The sequence below is a fragment of the Chlorocebus sabaeus genome, chromosome 9, assembly GCF_047675955.1.
Source record: "Chlorocebus sabaeus isolate Y175 chromosome 9, mChlSab1.0.hap1, whole genome shotgun sequence".
NCBI classification, from domain to species: domain Eukaryota; kingdom Metazoa; phylum Chordata; class Mammalia; order Primates; family Cercopithecidae; genus Chlorocebus; species Chlorocebus sabaeus.
The window spans coordinates 6745612-6752667 of NC_132912.1; positions in this window are offsets into that span (position 1 = coordinate 6745612).

Below are 7056 nucleotides of genomic sequence, written 5' to 3' on the forward strand. Positions count from 1 at the left end.
TCCTTAGTCATTCTCAACAGTACTTTTTAGACAGTTCTCTAAAAAAAATCACCCAGAAAAGATTGTTGATATTGTTGTTGATAAGGAGGATGAAACAGTTGTCTTAATTTTTAAAGATGATGAACAAAAGATTGAACTTGGAGTTAAAACAAATACATTGTTTATTCTAAACTATACATAATGATAACAACTGTCAACTAACTGAACTGCCTCCTCAGTGATACTGTATCAGTTGCTCCGTTGCTGACTGGAGTTGAAATCATTGTAAGGGATGGAAGACACAGGGAGTGGCAACTCTGTGGCTTAAGAGGTAGAACTCCCCATGAAACCTTCATTCATGGCTAATCCCAATAATTTAGCAGGGCCTTTTCTTAGCCTGGATTTCCCCCCAAGAAAGCAGAACTTGAGATAAGAACTCTTATAGAAATAATTTCCTTTGAGAAGTGATCTCAGAGGACAGGAATGGGGAGCTAAGGAGAGTGAGGAGGCAAAGTGGGAATTCCAGCCAGTTTATAGATGCATTATTAGCTGGTTACGGCTGTGGGATTAACCTCAGGGAGGGCTGTATTAGGTCGTTTCTACACTGCTGATAAAGATATACCTGAGACTGGGTAATTTATAAAGAAGAAGAGGTTTAATGGACTCACAGTTCCACGTGGCTGGGAAGGCCTCACAACCATAGTGGAAAGCAAAAGCCATGTCTTACATGGCGGCAGACAAGAGAGAATGGGAGTCAGGCAAAAAGGGAAACTCCTTATAAAATCATCAGATCCTGTGAGACTTGTTCACTACCATGATTCAATTATCTCCCACTGGATCCCTCCCACAACATGTGGGAATTATGGGAGCTACAGTTCAAGATGAGATTTGGGTGGGGACACCAAGCCAAACCACATCAAGGGCCATCTACAATGGTGTAGAATGTTCCTCAGCACTGTCCACCCAAGACACAGAAATGGAGTATTTCCCCATTGGCTCTCAGCCCACTGGTCAAGGGCTACTCCAACAATTAGCCTGCTGGCAGCGTGGCTGGGCTGGTTCCTACAGAGATTTCTCACCACAGGGGCAGGACTGGCCTTGGATAGAAGGCAAAAGAGACACCAGGAAGCTGCAGTGAGGTGTTGTGAGGGTCACTTGTGCAGAGGAGGTTCCTGCAGCAGTGGCTGGAGCAAGACTGATGGGACATAAATGCTGCCTGACACAATATGCTTTCCCATTAAGCTCAGATATGACCTCAGAATCCTTCTCAGTGCAGTGCTCCTAGGAGCTATGATGAGTTCGTTGGAGTTGGTGTATGCAAAACCAAGCAGACAATTTGCCAGTTCCAGAATAGATGATTAAAAACAGTACTGGAGCAAGTTCTTGCATAAGCCAATGTGAAAGTTACCAAGCATGGTGGATTAAACGGATACTTTAAAACTTGTGGGTTTCCTGTTTGGGTACTCAAGGGAGTCAGCACTAACTCTGGGAAGGTAGTGAAACACTGCTGTCTTTATAGGACCAGGTCATGAAGCCAGGCCGGGGAGGTGGTCTTGCTAGGGGGACAGGTGCCATTCACGAGGAGGCTGCTGGTGCCTCAGGAGTCTCCTGCTGGATTCGCAGGCTCTGCATAGCAGCTGCCTGAGAACACAGAGCATCTCAAGGGGCTTGCAGAGTTGTGAGAAATGATTAAACATTTAAATTGGTGTTGCATCCATTGATTAGATCAATTTCCTCTCTTTATCCTTGGGATCTTTATTTCCCCAGTTAACACATACTACAAGCATAGGCTACTAATTTCTTGATTACTCAGAGAAATTACCCAGTTGATAAACAGTATCTGTGAGAGATATAAAAAAAGAAACAGATGAATAACAACATTGATTATTCAGGATAACTCACATCTGTCCTCAAAAAGGTAGTTAAGGTGCATGATGGTGTGTCCTTTAAATCGGTAGTCCCCAACCGTTTTGGCACCAGGGACTGGTTTCATGGAAGACAATTTTTCCGTGGACGGGGTGGAGAGAGGGGATGGTTTCAGGATGATCCATGTGCATTACATTTATTATGCACTTTATTTCTATTGTTATTACATTGTAAAATATAATAAAATAATTCTACAACTCACCATAAAGTAGAATCAGTGGGAGCCCTGAGCTTGTTTTCCTGCAACTAGAGGATCCCATCTGGGGGCGATGGGAGACAGTGACAGATCATCAGGCATTAGATTCTCATAAGGACCATGCAACCCAGATCCTTCGCATGTGCAGTTCACAATAGGGTTCACGCTCCTATGAGAATCTAATGTCATCGCTGATCTGATAGGAGGCGAAGCTCAGATGGTAATGTGAGCCACGGAGAGCAGCTGCGAATACAGATGAAGTTTGGCTTGCTGGCCTGCCACTCACACTCACCTTCTGCTGTGAGGCCTGGTTTCTACCAGGCCACGGAATGCTACATGTCTGTAGGCCAGAGGTTAGGGATCCCTACTTTAAATAAGCATCAATGAGGTGTTTCAAAGAGAATTTGTCTCTGGAACTGTGTATTCGGTAACTAGCATAAGAAGACCCGCTAGTGGATTACAAATTAATCAATAGCTCAGCATAGAAGAAGGAAGCCTTTAATTAGAGACAGAAATATATTCAGCCACCTGTGTTGATCTTATCGATCTAGGGAAAGCTCATGGCAGTCACAGAACGTTGAAGACCCGGAGGCTGATGTGATGTATGGTCAGATCTGCAAAATTGAGAGAAAACTTGAAACATTTCTTTTTTTTTCTGAATTATCCACATCGGTTTTTAAAAATGCCCAGGTTTACTTTGAAAGCATTATTTGGCTTCCAGGCCAAATAATTAGGAAAAAGGGGGTGTTTTTTAACCTTGGTTTGGGTTTGGGGGCTTCGAGACAGTTTCTCTTTTCTGATATACAGACCTCCAATATACGTCCAAATAAGTGAGACCAAAACACTATTTCTTCCTGTGAGTTGAAAAAACAATCTGGTGGGTTTACAGAGGGAGGAAATGATTCCTGGCCGCCTGGGAAATGTGAAGACTGCTTCTGCACCCCGTAACTGCTATGATTAAATAATGGCCTTTCTCTGCTTGGTTTTGAGATTTGGAGGTGATTTGAGTATTTCAGTGTAGAAAAACAGTACGTAGTTTAAAAATGTATATGGGAAAGTGGAAAAAGACAAAAAGGTGTAGAGAAAACAAGAACAGTCTTAGTCACTAGAGAATCTGTGCAAACACGAGCGCGCGCTTGGGGCTTCTTGGAGATGGCTACTTTTGTATCAATCACAAGGCTCCATATGCTCAATTTGTCAGAAACTCACCCATTCCTAGACTCATTCACATATGCGCATCAGAGTTTCAAAGTTTTATTACTTTATTTCATGTTAAGTGATTATTCTATGCAAATTTTCTCAGAAAGTAATTGTTTACAATTCTAGGAGTTAAAGGTAGACAAAAATAAGAGTAACATCCCTTGATCTGCAAGTGTTAATTAATTTTGCGTAACTAAGCATTATCATGTGAAGATGGATTGACGTTCCATAGACCAGACATTTTTCGTGCAGCTGTGATCAGTGAGTTTCTCGAATAGCAAAGACAAACAATTTGCGTATGCAAACCAGTACAGCTAACAATGTCTTAATTGTTGTTATTTAAATGAGGAGCAATTAATTTGCATTCATATAGCATACTAGCTTTCACTTAGTTAATTGTATAGATCCAAATTCCAAAATAAAAATAATGTGTATACGGCTCTCATTTGCCAAATCCAACATAAGCTGAGAATTGGTAAATTGAGAAACTTGTCAGACGAACTCCCCTCTAGTGGGAACCATTCCTCTCTCACTAGTGAGTTCTCCCATTAGAGACCTTGACTATGGTGTAGAAGTCTTTTTTCCCCATTTCTGAAATAAAATTGGAGAACTTTAAACAATAAGATAAAAGTAAATATAAAGAAAAATCCAACACACAAAAAGGTAACAATGGAGCACAATGCGGAGTTCAAATTCCTGATCCGCGTAACATCTGAGCTGAGTTTGAATTGCCTCCCTCACTTGCCAAACCACTGGTCCTGCATTCTTCTCAGGGCTCTGACTCCCAGCTCATCTGCCAAGAAGTCTCTGGTGTGTCCTGAGCTCACAAATGCAGCTGTTGGGCTTGGATTACCCTCGCTGCATGATTTTCCAGATAGTTCCTTGGTGGCACCTCCTGGAGGAATCCCCAAGGGAGTGGGCAGACACTGCAGATTGGTTTCAACTGCCTTCTTGGAGTAGAGGCTGGAATATTAAAAATGACATCTCCTAGATTCCCTTGCAGTTAGAGTTTGGGATGTGATTTAGGTTCTGCGAGCAGAAACATTTGCTCAGGACTTGAATTTGAGGTGGACAACAAACCTCCTTTCCATTGAAATGGATCCTAGTGAGCCGGCTTGGCACGGGGACCCTTGTGTGCAGAGGCAGGTTCCATCCCTCAAGCTGCATATTCCCTGTGCCCGATTGTGGCAAAAGCAACCATTCTCTTGCCTGCCAGAGACTGCAGTATCATCTGAATGTTATTCCTAAAAGCACAGCCCAGAGTTTTATTTTGCAGCTTTCCCAATGATTCTGGAAGGTGTTTACTAGCCTGTGATAAGAATCTCTTCTTACGTAAACTAGCCAGAATGGAGTCTGTTCTTTGCCAGTACATTTTTACTCTAATTGGTATGACTATTTTCAAGAAAATGGGCTGTCTGGATTGTCGATCTTATCAGATTAAGTGTGAAAGCAACAAGGATATTCTACCTTCACAATATGGGTTACCTGTTTTTAACTGTACCAGAAAGCTTAATTTAAAATAATTTGATGAGCTCACGGTTGAGATTTTCTTTGAAAGAAAGAGGCAGAGGACCACAGCACTTCCCTGAGTGTGCTCATGGCTTGTAGGCATGGAGCTGATTCAGCTGTCAATCAGGCATGATCTGTCCTCGCGGGCCGCTGAATTACAGCCCAGGTTCTGCCTTTCCAGCTTTCCCATTCGTTGTGCGTGTGTGTGTGTGTGTGTGTGTGAGAGAGAGAGAGAGAGAGAGAGAAAATAGGACAATTCTGGGAAAGACAGGATTAGAGAGAGAATGTTTGGGCAGATTCAAACCCCAAAGAGGCTTTGTCACCTGCAGAAGCAAGCCCTCCTGCCCTGAGGCTTAGTGCAAACATCTCACCTGGGTGATTTCTAACAGGGACCACGCTTCTCACACAGGACCAGTCTCTCATTGCCTCCAGACTCTTGATTTCTCTCTCCCTTAAAACTCCAGAGCCATATCCCAGCAAGGCTCCGGGGGTAAATACAGTCTTACCTGGGGGGAGAACGCTTACAGACTCAGTGAATTGCAAGATGTTGCCAATGAATACCCGCAGAAACCAGAGAAGCATGGGGGTGAGAACGAATTTTTAAGGTCATAAACTAGGAAGAAAGGAACGCAATTTTAGATGAGGCTGAATTTCTCAAATTAAGGGCACTTGCCAGAGATTCTGGATTCAATGTACCAGCTCAAATATTCTAAACATTTGCTGGGACGGTTGGCTGAAGCTTACCCTCAGGGGGTCGCTGTTCAGACTCAAGGACTCTGAGACTTCAGAGTGCCTCACGTTAAGGCAAAAGAGGGGTCTAAAGGACTTCAGGAGCTGGGAGGACTGGGGTGGATCCTTCATAAAGAAATTGTTCACTCACCTGTATTAGGTCCCAATTGCTGCTGTGACAAAGTCACAAACGTATTGTCTTAAGACAACACACATTTACTATGTGCCAGTTCTGGAGGTCAGAAGTCCTAAAATCAAGGTGTGGTCTGGGCTGTGTTCCTCCTGGTACCTTGGGTTGCGGGTATCTATTTTTGCCTCTTCCTGCTTTCTTTGACTCATGTTGCCCTCCCCACCTTCAAAGTCAGCAGTGTAGCATCTTCAAGTCTCTTTCTCTCTCTCTCTCCCATCTCTGCTCATCCCGCCACATCTTCTTCTCTAACTCCAATGCCCGTTTCCTTCTTGTACATTGGGCCCAACCCAGTCGTCCAGGATAATCACCCCATCTCCAGTGCCTTAACTTAATCACACCTGCAAAGACCCTGTTGAAATATAAAATACATATCCACAGGTTCCAGAATTATAATAACATCTTTGGGGGACAATTATTTTTTTCTATGACACCCTCTAATGATGTCCCCTGAGAGAGACCCGATGGTTACTCTTTCATTAAGAGGTTGAGAAATCTGCCAACAAGAGGAAGGGGAGGGTCTTCATAGAGTGCCGAGGGGTGGGCCTCTGCATTGAGGGGCCGAGGTGGGAATACTGTAGCTCAGAAGGGTCCCCGGAGTCCCAGAGTGGCAGAGAGACGGAACCAAGGCAAGCATGGTGACCAGGAATTTTTGAGGGATCAAAAATTTCCTGGGCAACAGCCTATCTGCAGAGATGAGCATAAGGTACATAGATATGACCTAGATCTCAGATATATGCTCAAGAGACAAAACTACCCTTGGCTATTGGGAGAGAGAGGCAAAGTTCTGTGAGACTTGTTTCCCAGCCTATATTCCGTGAGTGCTAAGAAGAAAAGGGATTGAAAATAAACCTCAATGATCAAAATCAGCAACCAAAATAAGGCAATAATGACTTTGAGAGGTTTTCTGCTTTGCTTTGATTTTTTCACTTTTGGGAAATGCAAAAAAGTCTGAGATTTTGGGAAAAGTATAAAAGGAGCATTGGTGCTCCAGACTTGGAGGCTGGTTATGGTGGTCAAAGGCAGCATAGCACCAGTGCCGTGGCCTCTGTGTCCTTGTGGTGACATGGTTGGGTTTAGAGGCATAATCAGAGGCAGTTACAGGAGATGACAAAATACCCTCCAAAGACTTAATAGGAATAGGTATGGGGGATGCATATTTTTAGGAGGATAGAGATTATGCAAAAAATGGGAAAATGTTATCTTCAGAAAAATGCTAATACTATTAACTAACATTTATCCCTTTTTATGTGCCAGCCTTGTGCTCAGCACTTTACATGCATTTTACTTATTTATTTACTTTTTTTTGAGATGGAGTCTTGCTCTGTTG